Genomic DNA, 19,484 nt, shown 5'->3' on the forward strand with positions numbered 1-19,484 from the left:
TTCCATTCCTTTCCATTCCATTCCATTCCATTCCATTCCATTCCATTCCATTCCGTTCTACTCGGGTTGATTCCACTCCATTCCTTTCCATTCCATTCCATTCCATTCCATTCCATTCCATTCCATTCCTTTCCATTCCAACCCATTCCGTTCTACTCGGGTTGATTCCATTCCATTCCATTGAATTCCATTCCATTCCATTCCATTCCATTCCATTCCATTCCATTCCATTCCATTCCATTCGATTCCATTCCATTCCATTCCATTCCAAACCATTCCATTCTACTCGGGTTCATCATTCCATTCCATTCCATTCCATTCCATTCCACTCGGTTTCATTCCATTCCATTCCATTCCATTCCATTCCATTCCACTCGGGTGCATTCCATTCCATTCCATTCCATTCCATTCCATTCCATTCCATTCCGTTCTGCTCAGGTTGATTTCCATTCCATTCCATTCCATTCCATTCCATTCCATTCCATTCCATTCCATTCCATTCCATTCCATTCCATTCCATTCCATTCCATTCCTTTCCATTCCATTCCATTCCGTTCTACTCGGCTTGAATCCATTGAGTTCCGTTCCGTTCCGTTCCATCCCGACACGTCCCGTCCCGTCCCGTCCCGTCCCGTCCCGTCCCGTGCCGTTTTACTCGGGTTGATTCCTTTCCATTCCGTTCCGCTCGTTTCCGTTACGTTCCATTCCGTTCCACGCGGGTTGGTTCAATTCCATTCTATTCTATTCTATTCCTTTCCCTTCCATTCCATTCCATTCCATTCCATTCTACTCGGGTTGATTCTATGCCATTCCGTTCCGCTCCATTCCATTCCACGCTGGTTGGTTCAATTCCATTCTATTCTATTCTATTCCTTTCCCTTCCATTCCATTCCATTCCATTCCATTCTACTCGGGTTGATTCCATGCCATTCCGTTCCGTTCCATTCCGTCCCATCCCGACCCGTCCCATCCCGTCCCGTCCCGTCCCATCCCGTTCCGTTCCACAAGGGTTGATTCAATTCCTTTCGGTTACATTGAATTCCATTCCATTCCATTCTACTCGGATTGATTCCATTCCATTCCATTCCATTCCATTCCATTCCATTCCATTCCATTCCATTGCGTTCCATTCGATTCGATTCCATTCCATTCCATTCCATTCCATTCCAATCCATTCCATTCTACTTGGGTTGATTCCATTCCATTCCATTCCATTCCATTCGATTCCATTCCATTCCATTCCATTCCATTCCATTCCATTCCATTCCATTCCATTCCATTCCATTCGATTCCATTCTTTTCTACTCGGGTTGATTCCACTCCATTCCATTCCATTCCATTCCAATCTATTCCATTCCATTCCATTCTATTCCATTCGTTTCCATTCCATTCCATTTCATTTTATTCCATTACATTCCATTCCATTCTATTCCATTGAATTCCATTCCATTCCATTCCATTCCATTCCATTCCATTCCATTCCATTCCATTCCGTTCTACTCGGGTTGATTCCACTCCATTCCATTCCATTCCATTCCATTCCATTCCATTCCACTCCGGTAGATCATTCCATTCCATTCCATTCCATTCCATTCCATTCCATTCCATTCCATTCCATTCCATTCCATTCCATTCCGTTCCATTCCGTTCCATTCCACTCGGGCTCATTCCATTCCATTCCATTCAATTCCATTCCATTCCATTCCATTGCATTCCATTCCATTCCATTCCATTCCGTTCTACTCGGTTTGATTTCCATTCCATTCCATTCCATTCCATTCCATTCCATTCCATTCCATTCCATTCCATTCCATTCCATTCCATTCCTTTCCATTTACTCCATTCCGTTCTACTCGGGTTGATTCCATTGAGTTTGGTTCCGTTCCGTTCCGTCCCGTCCCGTCCCGTCCCGTCCCGTCCCGTGCCGTTTTACTCAGGTTGATTCCTTTCCATTCCGTTCCGCTCGTTTTCGTTGCGTTCCATTCCGTTCCACGCGGGTTGGTTCAATTCCATTCTATTCTATTCTATTCCTTTCCATTCCATTCCATTCCATTCCATTCTACTCGGGTTGATTCCATGCCATTCCGTTCCGTTCCATTCCGTCCCATCCCGAACCGTCCCATCACGTCCCGTCCCGTCCCATCCCGTTCCGTTCCACATGGGTTGATTCAATTCCTTTCGGTTACATTGAATTCCATTCCATTCCATTCTACTCGGATTGATTCCATTCCATTCCATTCCATTCCATTCCATTCCATTCCATTCCATTCCTTTCCATTCCAATCCATTCCATGCTACTCGGGTTGATTCCATTCCATTCCATTCCATTCCATTCCATTCCATTCCATTCCATTCCATTTCATTCCATTCCATTCCATTCCATTCCATTCCATTCCATTCCATTCCATTCCATTCCATTCCATTCCATTCCATTCCATTCTATTCCATTCCATTCCATTCCGTTCTACTCGGGTTGATTCCATTCTATTCCATTCCATTCCGTTCGATTCCATTTGATTCCATTCGATTCCATTCCATTCCATTCCATTCCCTTCCAGTCCATTCTATTCCATTGAATTCCATTCCATTCCATTCCATTCCATTCCATTCCGTTCTACTCTGATTGATTCCATTAAATTCCATTCCATTCCATTCCGTTCTACTCTGATTGATTCCATTAAATTCCATTCCATTCCATTCCATTCGATTCCATTCCATTCCATTCCATTCCATTCCATTGCATTCCATTCCATTCCAATACATTCCATTCTACTCTGGTTGATTCCATTCCATTCCATTCCATTCCCCTCCATTCGTCTCCATTCGATTCCATTCGATTCCATTCCATTCCATTCCATGGAATTCCATTCCATTCCACTCCATTCCATTCCATTCCATTCCATTCCATTCCATTCCATTCCATTCCATTCCATTCCGTTCTACTCGGGTTGATTCCATTCCATTCCATTCCATTCCATTCCATTCCATTCCATTCCATTCCACTCCATTCCATTCGATTCCATTCGATTCCATTCCATTCCATTCCATTCCATTCCAATCCATTCCATTCTACTCGGGTTGATTCCATTCCATTCCATTCCATTCCATTCCATTCCATTCCATTCCATTCCATTCCATTCCATTCCATAGCATTCCATTCGATTCCATTAGATTCCATTCCATTCCATTCCATTCCATTCCAATCCATTCCATTCCGTTCTACTCGGGTTGATTCCATTCTATTCCATTCCATTCCATTCGATTCCATTCGATATCATTCGATTCCATTCCATCCCATTCCATTCCATTCCATTCCGTTCTACTCGGGTTGATTCCATTCCATTTCATTCCATTCCATTCCATTCCATTTCTTTCGATTCCATTCGTTTCCATTCCATTCCATTCCATTCCAATCCATTCCATTCTACTCGGGTTGATTCCATTCCATTCCATTCCATTCCATTCCATTCCATTCCATTCCATTCCATTCCATTCCATTCCATTCCACTCGATTCCATTCCATTCCTTTCCATTCCATTCCAATCCATTCCATTCTACTCGGGTGGATTCCATTCCATTCCATTCCATTCCATTCCATTCCATTCCATTCGATTCCATTCCATTCCATTCCATTCCATTCCATTCCATTCCGTTCTAGTCGGGTTGATTCCATTCTATTCCATTCCATTCCATTCCATTCCATTCCATTCCATTCCATTCCATTCCATTCCATTCCATTCCATTCCATTCCATTCTATTCCATTCCATTCTACTCCATTGAATTCCATTCCATTCCATTCAATTCCATTCCATTCCATTCCTTTCCATTCCATTTATTTCTACTCGGGTTGATTCCATTCCATTCCATTCCATTCCATTCCATTCCATTCCATTCCATTCCATTCCATTCCATTCCATTCCATTACTTTCCATTCCATTCCATTCCAATCCATTCCATTCTACTCGGGTTGACTCCATTCCATTCCATTCCATTCCATTCCATTCCATTCCATTCCATTATATTCCATTCTATTCCATTCGATTCCGTTCGATTCCATTCCATTCCATTCCATTCCATTCCATTCCATTCCATTCCATTCCATTCCATTCCATTCCATTTACTCCATTCCGTTCTACTCGGGTTGATTCCATTGAGTTTGGTTCCGTCCCGTCCCGTCCCGTCCCGTCCCGTCCCGTGCCATTTTACTCAGGTTGATTCCTTTCCATTCCGTTCCGCTCGTTTCCTTTAGTTTCCATTCCGTTCCACGCGGGTTGGTTCAATTCCATTCTATTCTATTCTATTCCTTTCCCTTCCATTCCATTCCATTCCATTCCATTCTACTCGGGTTGATTCCATGCCATTCCGTTCCGTTCCATTCCGTCCCATCCCGATCCGTCCCATCCCGTCCTGTCCCGTCCCATCCCGTTCCATTCCACATGGGTTGATTCAATTCCTTTCGGTTAGATTGAACTCCATTCCATTCCATTCTACTCGGATTGACTCCATTCCATTCCATTCCATTTCATTCCATTCCATTCCATTCCATTCCATTCCATTCCATTCCATTCCATTCCTTTCGATTCCATTCCATTCCATTCCATTCCATTCCATTCCATTCCATTCCATTCCATTCCATTCTACTCGGGTTGATTCCATTCTATTCCTTTCCATTCCGTTCGATTCCATTTGATTCCATTCGATTCCATTCCATTCCATTCCATTCCCTTCCATTCCATTCTATTCCATTGAATTCCATTCCATTCCATTCCATTCCATTCCATTCCATTCCATTCCATTCCATTCCGTTCTACTCTGATTGATTCCATTCCATTCCATTCCATTCCATTCCATTCCATTCCATTCCATTCCATTCCATTCCATTCCATTCCATTCCATTCCATTCCATTCCATTCCATTCCATTCCATTCCAATACATTCCATTCTACTCTGGTTGATTCCATTCCATTCCATTCCATTCCATTCCATTCGTCTGCATTCGATTCCATTCCATTCCATTCCATTCTATTCCATTGAATTCCATTGAATTCCATTCCATTCCATTCCATTCCATTCCATTCGATTCCATTCCATTCCATTCCATTCCATTCGATTCCATTCCATTCCATTCCATTCCATTCCATTCCATTCCATTCCATTCCATTCCATTCCATTCCATTCCGTTCTACTCGGGTTGATTCCATTCTATTCCATTCCATTCCGTTCGATTCCATTTGATTCCATTCGATTCCATTCCATTCCATTCCATTCCCTTCCATTCCATTCTATTCCATTGAATTCCATTCCATTCCATTCCATTCCATTCCATTCCATTCCATTCCATTCCGTTCTACTCTGATTGATTCCATTCCATTCCATTCCATTCCATTCCATTCCATTCCATTACATTCCATTCCATTCCATTCCAATACATTCCCTTCTACTCTGGTTGATTCCATTCCATTCCATTCCATTCCATTCCATTCGTCTCCATTCGATTCCATTCCATTCCATTCCATTCTATTCCATTGAATTCCATTGAATTCCATTCCATTCCATTACATTCCATTCCATTCCATTCCATTCCATTCAATTCCATTCCATTCCGTTCTACTCGGGTTGATTCCACTCCATTCCATTCCATTCCATTCCATTCCATTCCATTCCATTCCATTCCATTCGTCTCCATTCGATTCCATTCCATTCTATTCCATTGAATTCCATTCCATTCCATTCCATTCCATTCCATTCCATTCCATTCCATTCCATTCCATTCCATTCCATTCCATTCCATTCCGTTCTACTCGGGTTGATTCCATTCCATTCCATTCCATTCCATTCCATTCCATTCCATTCCATTCCATTCCATTCCACTCCATTCCATTCGATTCCATTCGATTCCATTCCATTCCATTCCATTCCATTCCATTCCAATCCATTCCATTCTACTCGGGTTGATTCCATTCCATTCCATTCCATTCCATCCCATTCCAATCCATTCCATTCCATTCCGTTCTACTCGGGTTGATTCCATTCCATTCCATTTCATTCCATTCCATTCCATTCCATTCCATTCGATTCCATTCGATTCCATTCCATTCCATTCCATTCCAATCCATTCCATTCTACTCGGGTTGATTCCATTCCATTCCATTCCATTCCATTCCATTCCATTCCATTCGATTCCACTCGATTCCACTCCATTCTTTCCATTCCATTCCAATCCATTCCATTCTACTCGGGTGGATTCCATTCCGTTCCATTCCATTCCATTCCATTCCATTCCACTCCATTCGATTCCATTCCATTCCATTCCATTCCATTCCATTCCATTCCATTCCATTCCATTCCATTCCATTCCATTCCATTCCATTCCATTCCGTTCTAGTCGGGTTGATTCCATTCTATTCCATTCCATTCCATTCCATTCCATTCCATTCCATTCCATTCCATTCCATTCCACTCGGGTTCATTCCATTCCATTCCATTCCATTCCATTCCATTCCACTCGGGTGCATTCCATTCCATTCCATTCCATTCCATTCCATTCCATTCCATTCCGTTCTGCTCAGGTTGATTTCCATTCCATTCCATTCCATTCCATTCCATTCCATTCCATTCCATTCCATTCCATTCCATTCCATTCCATTCCATTCCATTCCATTCCATTCCATTCCGTTCTACTCGGCTTGAATCCATTGAGTTCCGTTCCGTTCCGTTCCGTCCCGACACGTCCCGTCCCGTCCCGTCCCGTCCCGTCCCGTCCCGTGCCGTTTTACTCGGGTTGATTCCTTTCCATTCCGTTCCGCTCGTTTCCGTTACGTTCCATTCCGTTCCACGCGGGTTGGTTCAATTCCATTCTATTCTATTCTATTCCTTTCCCTTCCATTCCATTCCATTCCATTCCATTCTACTCGGGTTGATTCCATGCCATTCCGTTCCGCTCCATTCCGTTCCACGCGGGTTGGTTCAATTCCATTCTATTGTATTCTATTCCTTTCCCTTCCATTCCATTCCATTCCATTCCATTCTACTCGGGTTGATTCCATGCCATTCCGTTCCGTTCCATTCCGTCCCATCCCGACCCGTCCCATCCCGTCCCGTCCCGTCCCATCCCGTTCCGTTCCTCATGGGTTGATTCAATTCCTTTCGGTTACATTGAATTCCATTCCATTCCATTCTACTCGGATTGATTCCATTCCATTCCATTCCATTCCATTCCATTCCATTCCATTCCATTCCATTCCATTCCATTCCATTCCATTGCGTTCCATTCGATTCGATTCCATTCCATTCCTTTCCATTCCATTCCAATCCATTCCATTCTACTTGGGTTGATTCCATTCCATTCCATTCCATTCCATTCGATTCCATTCAATTCCATTCCATTCCATTCCATTCCATTCCATTCCATTCCATTCCATTCCACTCGATTCCATTCCATTCCATTCCATTCCATTCCAATCCATTCCATTCTACTCGGGTGGATTCCATTCCATTCCATTCCTTTCCATTCCATTCCATTCCATTCCATTACATTCCATTCGGTTCCATTCCATTCCATTCCATTCCATTCCATTCCATTCCATTCCATTCCATTCCATTCCGTTCTAATCGGGTTGATTCCATTCTATTCCATTCCATTCCATTCCATTCCATTCAATTCCATTCCATTCCATTCCATTCCATTCCATTCTATTCCATTCCATTCTACTCCATTGAATTCCATTCCATTCCATTCTATTCCATTCCATTCCATTCCGTTCCATTCCATTTAGTTCTACTCGGGTTGATTCCATTCCATTCCATTCCATTCCTTTCCATTCCATTCCAATCCATTCCATTCCATTACTTTCCATTCCATTCCATTCCAATCCATTCCATTCTATTCGGGTTGACTCCATTCCATTCCATTACATTACATTACATTACATTATATTCCATTCCATTCCATTCGATTCCGTTCGATTCCACTCCATTCCATTCCATTCCATTCCATTCCATTCCATTCCATTCGATTCCATTCCATTCCATTCGATTCCATTCCATTCCATTCCATTCCATTCCATTCCATTCCATTCCAATCCATTCCATTCTACTCGGGTTGATTCAATTCCATTCCATTCCATTCCATTCCATTCCATTCCATTCCATTCCATTCCATTCCTTTCGATTCCATTCCATTCCATTCCATTCCATTCCATTCCATTCCATTCCATTCCGTTCTACTCGGGTTGATTCCATTCCATTCCATTCCATTCCATTCCATTCCATTCCATTCCATTCCATTCCATTCCTTTCCATTCCAACCCATTCCGTTCTACTCGGGTTGATTCCATTCCATTCCATGGAATTCCATTCCATTCCATTCCATTCCATTCCATTCCATTCGATTCCATTCCATTCCATTCCATTCCAAACCATTCCATTCTACTCGGGTTCATCATTCCATTCCATTCCATTCCATTCCATTCCACTCGGGTTCATTCCATTCCATTCCATTCCATTCCATTCCATTCCATTCCACTCGGGTGCATTCCATTCCATTCCATTCCATTCCATTCCATTCCATTCCATTCCATTCCATTCCATTCCATTCCGTTCTGCTCAGGTTGATTTCCATTCCATTCCATTCCATTCCATTCCATTCCATTCCATTCCATTCCATTCCATTCCATTCCATTCCATTCCATTCCATTCCATTCCTTTCCATTCCATTCCATTCCGTTCTACTCGGCTTGAATCCATTGAGTTCCGTTCCGTTCCGTTCCGTCCCGACACGTCCCGTCCCGTCCCGTCCCGTCCCGTCCCGTCCCGTGCCGTTTTACTCGGGTTGATTCCTTTCCATTCCGTTCCGCTCGTTTCCGTTACGTTCCATTCCGTTCCACGCGGGTTGGTTCAATTCCATTCTATTCTATTCTATTCCTTTCCCTTCCATTCCATTCCATTCCATTCCATTCTACTCGGGTTGATTCTATGCCATTCCGTTCCGCTCCATTCCGTTCCACGCTGGTTGGTTCAATTCCATTCTATTCTATTCTATTCCTTTCCCTTCCATTCCATTCCATTCCATTCCATTCTACTCGGGTTGATTCCATGCCATTCCGTTCCGTTCCATTCCGTCCCATCCCGACCCGTCCCATCCCGTCCCGTCCCGTCCCATCCCGTTCCGTTCCACAAGGGTTGATTCAATTCCTTTCGGTTACATTGAATTCCATTCCATTCCATTCTACTCGGATTGATTCCATTCCATTCCATTCCATTCCATTCCATTCCATTCCATTCCATTCCATTCCATTCCATTCCATTGCGTTCCATTCGATTCGATTCCATTCCATTCCATTCCATTCCATTCCAATCCATTCCATTCTACTTGGGTTGATTCCATTCCATTCCATTCCATTCCATTCGATTCCATTCCATTCGATTCCATTCCATTCCATTCCATTCCATTCCATTCCATTCCATTCCATTCCATTCCATTCCATTCGATTCCATTCTGTTCTACTCGGGTTGATTCCACTCCATTCCATTCCATTCCATTCCAATCTATTCCATTCCATTCCATTCTATTCCATTCGTTTCCATTCCATTCCATTTCATTTTATTCCATTACATTCCATTCCATTCTATTCCATTGAATTCCATTCCATTCCATTCCATTCCATTCCATTCCATTCCATTCCATTCCATTCCGTTCTACTCGGGTTGATTCCACTCCATTCCATTCCATTCCATTCCATTCCATTCCACTCCGGTTGATCATTCCATTCCATTCCATTCCATTCCATTCCATTCCATTCCATTCCATTCCATTCCGTTCCATTCCGTTCCATTCCATTCCATTGCATTCCATTCCATTCCATTCCATTCCGTTCTACTCGGTTTGATTTCCATTCCATTCCATTCCATTCCATTCCATTCCATTCCATTCCATTCCATTCCATTCCATTCCATTCCATTCCTTTCCATTTACTCCATTCCGTTCTACTCGGGTTGATTCCATTGAGTTTGGTTCCGTTCCGTTCCGTCCCGTCCCGTCCCGTCCCGTGCCGTTTTACTCAGGTTGATTCCTTTCCATTCCGTTCCGCTCGTTTTCGTTGCGTTCCATTCCGTTCCACGCGGGTTGGTTCAATTCCATTCTATTCTATTCTATTCCTTTCCATTCCATTCCATTCCATTCCATTCCATTCTACTCGGGTTGATTTTTTGCCATTCCGTTCCGTTCCATTCCGTCCCATCCCGAACCGTCCCATCACGTCCCGTCCCGTCCCATCCCGTTCCGTTCCACATGGGTTGATTCAATTCCTTTCGGTTACATTGAATTCCATTCCATTCCATTCTACTCGGATTGATTCCATTCCATTCCATTCCATTCCATTCCATTCCATTCCATTCCATTCCATTCCATTCCATTCCATTCCATTCCTTTCCATTCCAATCCATTCCATGCTACTCGGGTTGATTCCATTCCATTCCATTCCATTCCATTCCATTCCATTCCATTCCATTCCATTTCATTCCATTCCATTCCATTCCATTCCATTCCATTCCATTCCATTCCATTCCGTTCTACTCGGGTTGATCCATTCTATTCCATTCCATTCCGTTCGATTCCATTTGATTCCATTCGATTCCATTCCATTCCATTCCATTCCCTTCCAGTCCATTCTATTCCATTGAATTCCATTCCATTCCATTCCATTCCATTCCATTCCGTTCTACTCTGATTGATTCCATTAAATTCCATTCCATTCCATTCCGTTCTACTCTGATTGATTCCATTAAATTCCATTCCATTCCATTCCATTCGATTCCATTCCATTCCATTCCATTCCATTCCATTGCACTCCATTCCATTCCAATACATTCCATTCTACTCTGGTTGATTCCATTCCATTCCATTCCATTCCCTTCCATTCGTCTCCATTCGATTCCATTCGATTCCATTCCATTCCATTCCATGGAATTCCATTCCATTCCACTCCATTCCATTCCATTCCATTCCATTCCATTCCATTCCATTCCATTCCATTCCGTTCTACTCGGGTTGATTCCATTCCATTCCATTCCATTCCATTCCATTCCATTCCATTCCACTCCATTCCATTCGATTCCATTCGATTCCATTCCATTCCATTCCATTCCATTCCATTCCAATCCATTCCATTCTACTCGGGTTGATTCCATTCCATTCCATTCCATTCCATTCCATTCCATTCCATTCCATTCCATTCCATTCCATAGCATTCCATTAGATTCCATTAGATTCCATTCCATTCCATTCCATTCCATTCCAATCCATTCCATTCCGTTCTACTAGGGTTGATTCCATTCTATTCCATTCCATTCCATTCGATTCCATTCGATATCATTCGATTCCATTCCATCCCATTCCATTCCATTCCATTCCGTTCTACTCGGGTTGATTCCATTCCATTTCATTCCATTCCATTCCATTCCATTTCTTTCGATTCCATTCGTTTCCATTCCATTCCATTCCATTCCAATCCATTCCATTCTACTCGGGTTGATTCCATTCCATTCCATTCCATTCCATTCCATTCCATTCCATTCCATTCCATTCCATTCCATTCCATTCCACTCGATTCCATTCCATTCCTTTCCATTCCATTCCAATCCATTCCATTCTACTCGGGTGGATTCCATTCCATTCCATTCCATTCCATTCCATTCCATTCCATTCCATTCCATTCCATTCCATTCCATTCCATTCCATTCCATTCCATTCCATTCCATTCCGTTCTAGTCGGGTTGATTCCATTCTATTCCATTCCATTCCATTCCATTCCATTCCATTCCATTCCATTCCATTCCATTCCATTCCATTCTATTCCATTCCATTCTACTCCATTGAATTCCATTCCATTCCATTCAATTCCATTCCATTCCATTCCTTTCCATTCCATTTAGTTCTACTCGGGTTGATTCCATTCCATTCCATTCCATTCCATTCCATTCCATTCCATTCCATTCCATTCCATTCCATTCCATTACTTTCCATTCCATTCCATTCCAATCCATTCCATTCTACTCGGGTTGACTCCATTCCATTCCATTCCATTCCATTCCATTCCATTCCATTCCATTCCATTATATTCCATTCTATTCCATTCGATTCCGTTCGATTCCATTCCATTCCATTCCATTCCATTCCATTCCATTCCATTCCATTCCATTCCATTCCATTCCATTTACTCCATTCCGTTCTACTCGGGTTGATTCCATTGAGTTTGGTTCCGTCCCGTCCCGTCCCGTCCTGTCCCGTCCCGTGCCGTTTTACTCAGGTTGATTCCTTTCCATTCCGTTCCGCTCGTTTCCTTTAGTTTCCATTCCGTTCCAAGCGGGTTGGTTCAATTCCATTCTATTCTATTCTATTCCTTTCCCTTCCATTCCATTCCATTCCATTCCATTCTACTCGGGTTGATTCCATGCCATTCCGTTCCGTTCCATTCCGTCCCATCCCGATCCGTCCCATCCCGTCCTGTCCCGTCCCATCCCGTTCCATTCCACATGGGTTGATTCAATTCCTTTCGGTTAGATTGAACTCCATTCCATTCCATTCTACTCGGATTGACTCCATTCCATTCCATTCCATTCCATTCCATTCCATTCCATTCCATTCCATTCCAATCCATTCCATTCTACTCGGGTTGATTCCATTCTATTCCATTCCATTCCATTCCATTCCATTCCATTCCATTCCATTCCATTCCATTCCATTCCATTCCATTCCATTCCATTCCATTTCATTCCATTCCATTCCATTCCATTCCATTCCATTCCATTCCATTCCATTCCTTTCGATTCCATTCCATTCCATTCCATTCCATTCCATTCCATTCCATTCCGTTCTACTCGGGTTGATTCCATTCTATTCCTTTCCATTCCGTTCGATTCCATTTGATTCCATTCGATTCCATTCCATTCCATTCCATTCCCTTCCATTCCATTCTATTCCATTGAATTCCATTCCATTCCATTCCATTCCATTCCATTCCATTCCATTCCATTCCATTCCGTTCTACTCTGATTGATTCCATTCCATTCCATTCCATTCCATTCCATTCCATTCCATTCCATTCCATTCCAATACATTCCATTCTACTCTGGTTGATTCCATTCCATTCCATTCCATTCCATTCCATTCGTCTGCATTCGATTCCATTCCATTCCATTCCATTCTATTCCATTGAATTCCATTGAATTCCATTCCATTCCATTCCATTCCATTCCATTCGATTCCATTCCATTCCATTCCATTCCATTCCATTCGATTCCATTCCATTCCATTCCATTCCATTCCATTCCATTCCATTCCATTCCATTCCATTCCATTCCATTCCATTCCATTCCATTCCGTTCTACTCGGGTTGATTCCATTCTATTCCATTCCATTCCGTTCGATTCCATTTGATTCCATTCGATTCCATTCCATTCCATTCCATTCCCTTCCATTCCATTCTATTCCATTGAATTCCATTCCATTCCATTCCATTCCATTCCATTCCATTCCATTCCATTCCATTCCGTTCTACTCTGATTGATTCCATTCCATTCCATTCCATTCCATTCCATTCCATTCCATTCCATTCCATTCCATTCCATTCCAATACATTCCCTTCTACTCTGGTTGATTCCATTCCATTCCATTCCATTCCATTCCATTCGTCTCCATTCGATTCCATTCCATTCCATTCCATTCTATTCCATTGAATTCCATTGAATTCCATTCCATTCCATTACATTCCATTCCATTCCATTCCATTCCATTCCATTCCATTCCATTCCATTCCGTTCTACTCGGGTTGATTCCACTCCATTCCATTCCATTCCATTCCATTCCATTCCATTCCATTCCATTCCATTCGTCTCCATTCGATTCCATTCCATTCTATTCCATTGAATTCCATTCCATTCCATTCCATTCCATTCCATTCCATTCCATTCCATTCCATTCCATTCCATTCCATTCCATTCCATTCCATTCCGTTCTACTCGGGTTGATTCCATTCCATTCCATTCCATTCCATTCCATTCCATTCCATTCCATTCCACTCCATTCCATTCGATTCCATTCGATTCCATTCCATTCCATTCCATTCCATTCCAATCCATTCCATTCTACTCGGGTTGATTCCATTCCATTCCATTCCATTCCATCCCATTCCAATCCATTCCATTCCATTCCGTTCTACTCGGGTTGATTCCATTCCATTCCATTTCATTCCATTCCATTCCATTCCATTCCATTCGATTCCATTCGATTCCATTCCATTCCATTCCATTCCAATCCATTCCATTCTACTCGGGTTGATTCCATTCCATTCCATTCCATTCCATTCCATTCCATTCCATTCGATTCCACTCGATTCCACTCCATTCTTTCCATTCCATTCCAATCCATTCCATTCTACTCGGGTGGATTCCATTCCGTTCCATTCCATTCCATTCCATTCCATTCCATTCCATTCCACTCCATTCCATTCCATTCCATTCCATTCCATTCCATTCCATTCCATTCCATTCCATTCCATTCCATTCCATTCCGTTCTAGTCGGGTTGATTCCATTCTATTCCATTCCATTCCATTCCATTCCATTCCATTCCATTCCATTCCATTCCATTCCATTCCATTCCATTCCATTCTATTCCATTCCATTCTACTCCATTGAATTCCATTCCATTCCATTCTATTCCATTCCATTCCATCCCATTCCATTCCATTTAGTTCTACTCGGGTTCATTCCATTCCATTCCATTCCATTCCATTCCATTCCATTCCATTCCATTCAATTCCATTCCATTCAGTTACTTTCCATTCCATTCCATTCCAATCCATTCCATTCTACTCGGGTTGACTCCATTCCATTCCATTCCTTTCCATTCCATTATATTCCATTCTATTCCATTCGATTCCGTTCGATTCGATTCCATTCCATTCCATTGCATTCCATTCCATTCCATTCCATTCCATTCCGTTCTACTCGGGTTGATTCCATTCCATTCCTTTCCATTCCATTCCATTCCATTCCATTCCATTCCATTCCATTCCCTTCCATTCCATTCCATTCCAATCCATTCCATTCTACTCGGGTTGATTCCATTCCATTCCATTGCACTCGACTCCATTCGATTCCATTCGATTCCACTCCATTCCATTCCGTTCCATTCCATTCCATTCCATTCCATTCTATTCCATTGAATTCCATTCCATTCCATTCCATTCCAATCCATTCCATTCCATTCCATTCCATTCCATTCCATTCCATTCCGTTCTACTCGGGTTGATTCCATTCCATTACATTCCATTACATTCCATTCCATTCCATTCCATTCCATTCCATTCCATTCCATTCCAATCCATTCCATTCTACTCGTGTTGATTCCATTCCATTCCATTCCATTCCATTCCAATCCATTCCATTCCATTCCATTCCATTCCATTCCATTCCATTCCATTCCATTCCATTCCGTTCTACTCGGGTTGATTCCATTCTATTCCATTCCATTCCATTCGATTCCATTCGATTCCATTCGATTCCATTCGATTCCATTCCATTCCATTCCATTCCATTCCATTCCATTCCATTCTATTCCATTCCATTCCATTCCATTCCATTCCATTCCATTCAAATCCATTCCCTTCCATTCTATTCGGGTTGATTCCATTCCATTCCATTCCATTCCATTCCATTCCATTCCATTCCATTCCATTCCATTCCATTCCATTGCATTCCATTCGATTCCATTCGATTCCATTCCATTCCATTCCATTCCATTCCATTCCATTCCATTCCATTCTATTCCATTCCATTCCATTCCATTCCATTCAATTCCATTCCATTCCATTCCGTTCCACTCGGGTTGATTCCATTCTATTCCATTCCATTCCATTCGATTCCATTCGATATCATTCGATTCCATTCCATTCCATTCCATTTCATTCCATTCCATTCCATTCCATTCTGTTCCATTCCATTCCATTCCATTCCATTCTATTCCATTCCATTCCATTCCGTTCTACTCGGGTTGATTCCATTCCATTCCATTTCATTCCATTCCATTCCATTCCATTCCATTCCATTCCATTCCATTCGATTCCATTCCATTCCATTCCATTCCAATCCATTCCATTCTACTCGGGTTGATTCCATTCCATTCCATTCCATTCCATTCCATTCCATTCCATTCCATTCCATTCCATTCCATTCCATTCCACTCGATTCCATTCCATTCCATTCCATTCCATTCCAATCCATTCCATTCTACTCGGGTGGATTCCATTCCATTCCATTCCTTTCCATTCCATTCCATTCCATTCCATTCCATTCCATTCCATTCGGTTCCATTCCATTCCATTCCGTTCCATTCCATTCCATTCCATTCCATTCCATTCCGTTCTAATCGGGTTGATTCCATTCTATTCCATTCCATTCCATTCCATTCCATTCCATTCCATTCCATTCCATTCTATTCCATTCCATTCTACTCCATTGAATTCCATTCCATTCCATTCTATTCCATTCCATTCCATTCCTTTACATTCCATTTAGTTCTACTCGGGTTGATTCCATTCCATTCCATTCCATTCCATTCCATTCCATTCCATTCCAATCCATTCCATTCTACTCGGGTTGATTCCATTCCATTCCATTCCATTCCATTCCATTCCATTCCATTCCATTCCATTCCTTTCTATTCCATTCCATTCCATTCCATTCCATTCCATTCCATTCCATTCCATTCCATTCCATTCAATTCCATTCCATTCCATTCGATTCCATTCGATTCCATTCCATTCCATTCCATTCCATTCCATTCCATTCCATTCCAAACCATTCCTTTCTACTCGGGTTCCTCATTCCATTCCATTCCATTCCATTCCATTCCACTCGGGTTCTTTCCATTCCATTCCATTCCATTCCATTCCATTCCATTCCATTCCATTCCATTCCGTTCTACTCAGGTTGATTTCCATTCCATTCCATTCCATTCCATTCCATTCCATTCCATTCCATTCCATTCCATTCCATTCCATTCCATTCCATTCCATTCCATTCCACTCCATTCCATTCTGCTCGGGTTGATTCCATGCCGTTCCGTTCCGTTCCATTCCGTCCCATCCCGACGCGTCCCGTCCCGTTCCGTCCCGTCAAATTCCGTTCCTTTCTTATCGGGTTGATTCCGTTCCATTCCGTTCCGTTCCTTTCCGTTCCATTCCATTCCGTTACAAGCGGGTTGATTCAATTCCATTCTATTACATTGAATTCCATTCCATTCCACTCCATTCCATTCTACTCGGATTGATTGAATTCCATTCCAATCCATTCCAGTCCATTCCAATCCATTCCATTCTACTCGGGTTGATTCCATTCCATTCCATTCCATTCCATTCCATTCCATTCCATTCCATTCCATTCCATTCCATTGCGTTCCATTCGATTCGATTCCATTCCATTCCATTCCATTCCATTCCAATCCATTCCATTCTACTTGGGTTGATTCCATTCCATTCCATTCCATTCCATTCCATTCCATTCGATTCCATTCGATTCCATTCCATTCCATTCCATTCCATTCCATTCCATTCCATTCCATTCTGTTCTACTCGGTTTGATTCCACTCCATTCCATTCCATTCCATTCCATTCTATTCCATTCCATTCCATTCGATTCCATTCCATTCCATTTCATTTTATTCCATTCCATTCCATTCCATTCTATTCCATTGAATTCCATTCCATTCTATTCCATTCCATTCCATTCAGTTTCATTCCATTCCATTCCATTCCATTCCATTCCATTCCATTCCATTCGATTCCATTCCATTCCATTCCATTCCATTCCATTCAATTCCATTCCGTTCTACTCGGGTTAATTCCATTCTATTCCATTCCATTCCATTCCATTCCATTCCATTCCATTCCATTCCATTCCCTTCCATTCCATTCTATTCCATTGAATTCCATTCCATTCCATTCCATTCCATTCCATTCCATTCCATTCCATTCCATTCCATTCCGTTCTACTCTGATTGACTCCATTCCATTCCATTCCATTCCATTCCATTCCATTCCATTCCATTCCATTCCATTTCATTCCATTCCATTCCATTCCAATACATTCCATTCTACTCTGGTTGATTCCATTCCATTCCATTCCATTCCATTCCATTCCATTCCATTCCATTCCATTCCATTCCATTCCATTCCATTCCGTTCTACTCGGGTTGATTCCATTCCATTCCATTTCATTCCATTCCATTCCATTCCATTCCATTCCATTCCATTCCATTCCATTCCATTCCATTCCAATCCATTCCATTCTACTCGGGTTGATTCCATTCCATTCCATTCCATTCCATTCCATTCCATTCCATTCCATTCCATTCCATTGCATTCTATTCCTTTCGATTCCATTAAATTCCATTCCATTCCATTCCATTCCATTCCATTCCATTCCATTCCATTCCATTCCATTCCGTTCTACTCGGGTTGATTCCACTCCATTCCATTCCATTCCATTCCATACCATTCCATTCGATTCCATTCCATTCCATTCCATTCCATTCCATTCCATTCCATTCCATTCCATTCCATTCCGTTCTAGTCGGGTTGATTCCATTCTATTCCATTCCATTCCATTCCATTCCATTCCATTCCATTCCATTCCATTCCATTCTATTCCATTCCATTCTACTCCATTGAATTCCATTCCATTCAATTCAATTCCATTCCATTCCATCCCTTTCCATTCCATTTAGTTCTACTCTGGTTGATTCCATTCCATTCCATTCCATTCCATTCCATTCCATTCCATTCAATTCCATTCCATTCCGTTACTTTCCATTCCATTCCATTCCAATCCATTCCATTCTACTCGGGTTGACTCCATTCCATTCCATTCCTTTCCATTCCATTATATTCCATTCTATTCCATTCGATTCCGTTCGATTCCATTCCATTCCATTCCATTCCATTCCATTCCGTTCCATTCCATTGCATTCCATTCCATTCCATTCCATTCCATTCCGTTCCACTCGGGTTGATTCCATTCCATTCCTTTCCATTCCATTCCATTCCATTCCATTCCATTCCATTCCATTCCATTCCATTCCATTCCCTTCCATTCCATTCCATTCCAATCCATTCCATTCTACTCGGGTTGATTCCATTCCATTCCATTGCATTCGACTCCATTCGATTCCATTCGATTCCATTCCATTCCATTCCGTTCCATTCCATTCCATTCCATTCCATTCTATTCCATTGAATTCCATTCCATTCCATTCCATTCCATTCCATTCCATTACATTCCATTCCATTCCATTCCATTCCATTCCATTCCATTCCATTCCATTCCGTTCTACACGGGTTGATTCCATTCCATTCCATTCCATTCCATTCCATTCCATTCCATTCCATTCCATTCCATTCCAATCTATTCCATTCTATTCAATTCGA

This window comes from Gorilla gorilla, chromosome 17, assembly GCF_029281585.2.
Source record: "Gorilla gorilla gorilla isolate KB3781 chromosome 17, NHGRI_mGorGor1-v2.1_pri, whole genome shotgun sequence".
Classification (NCBI taxonomy): Eukaryota; Metazoa; Chordata; class Mammalia; order Primates; family Hominidae; genus Gorilla; species Gorilla gorilla.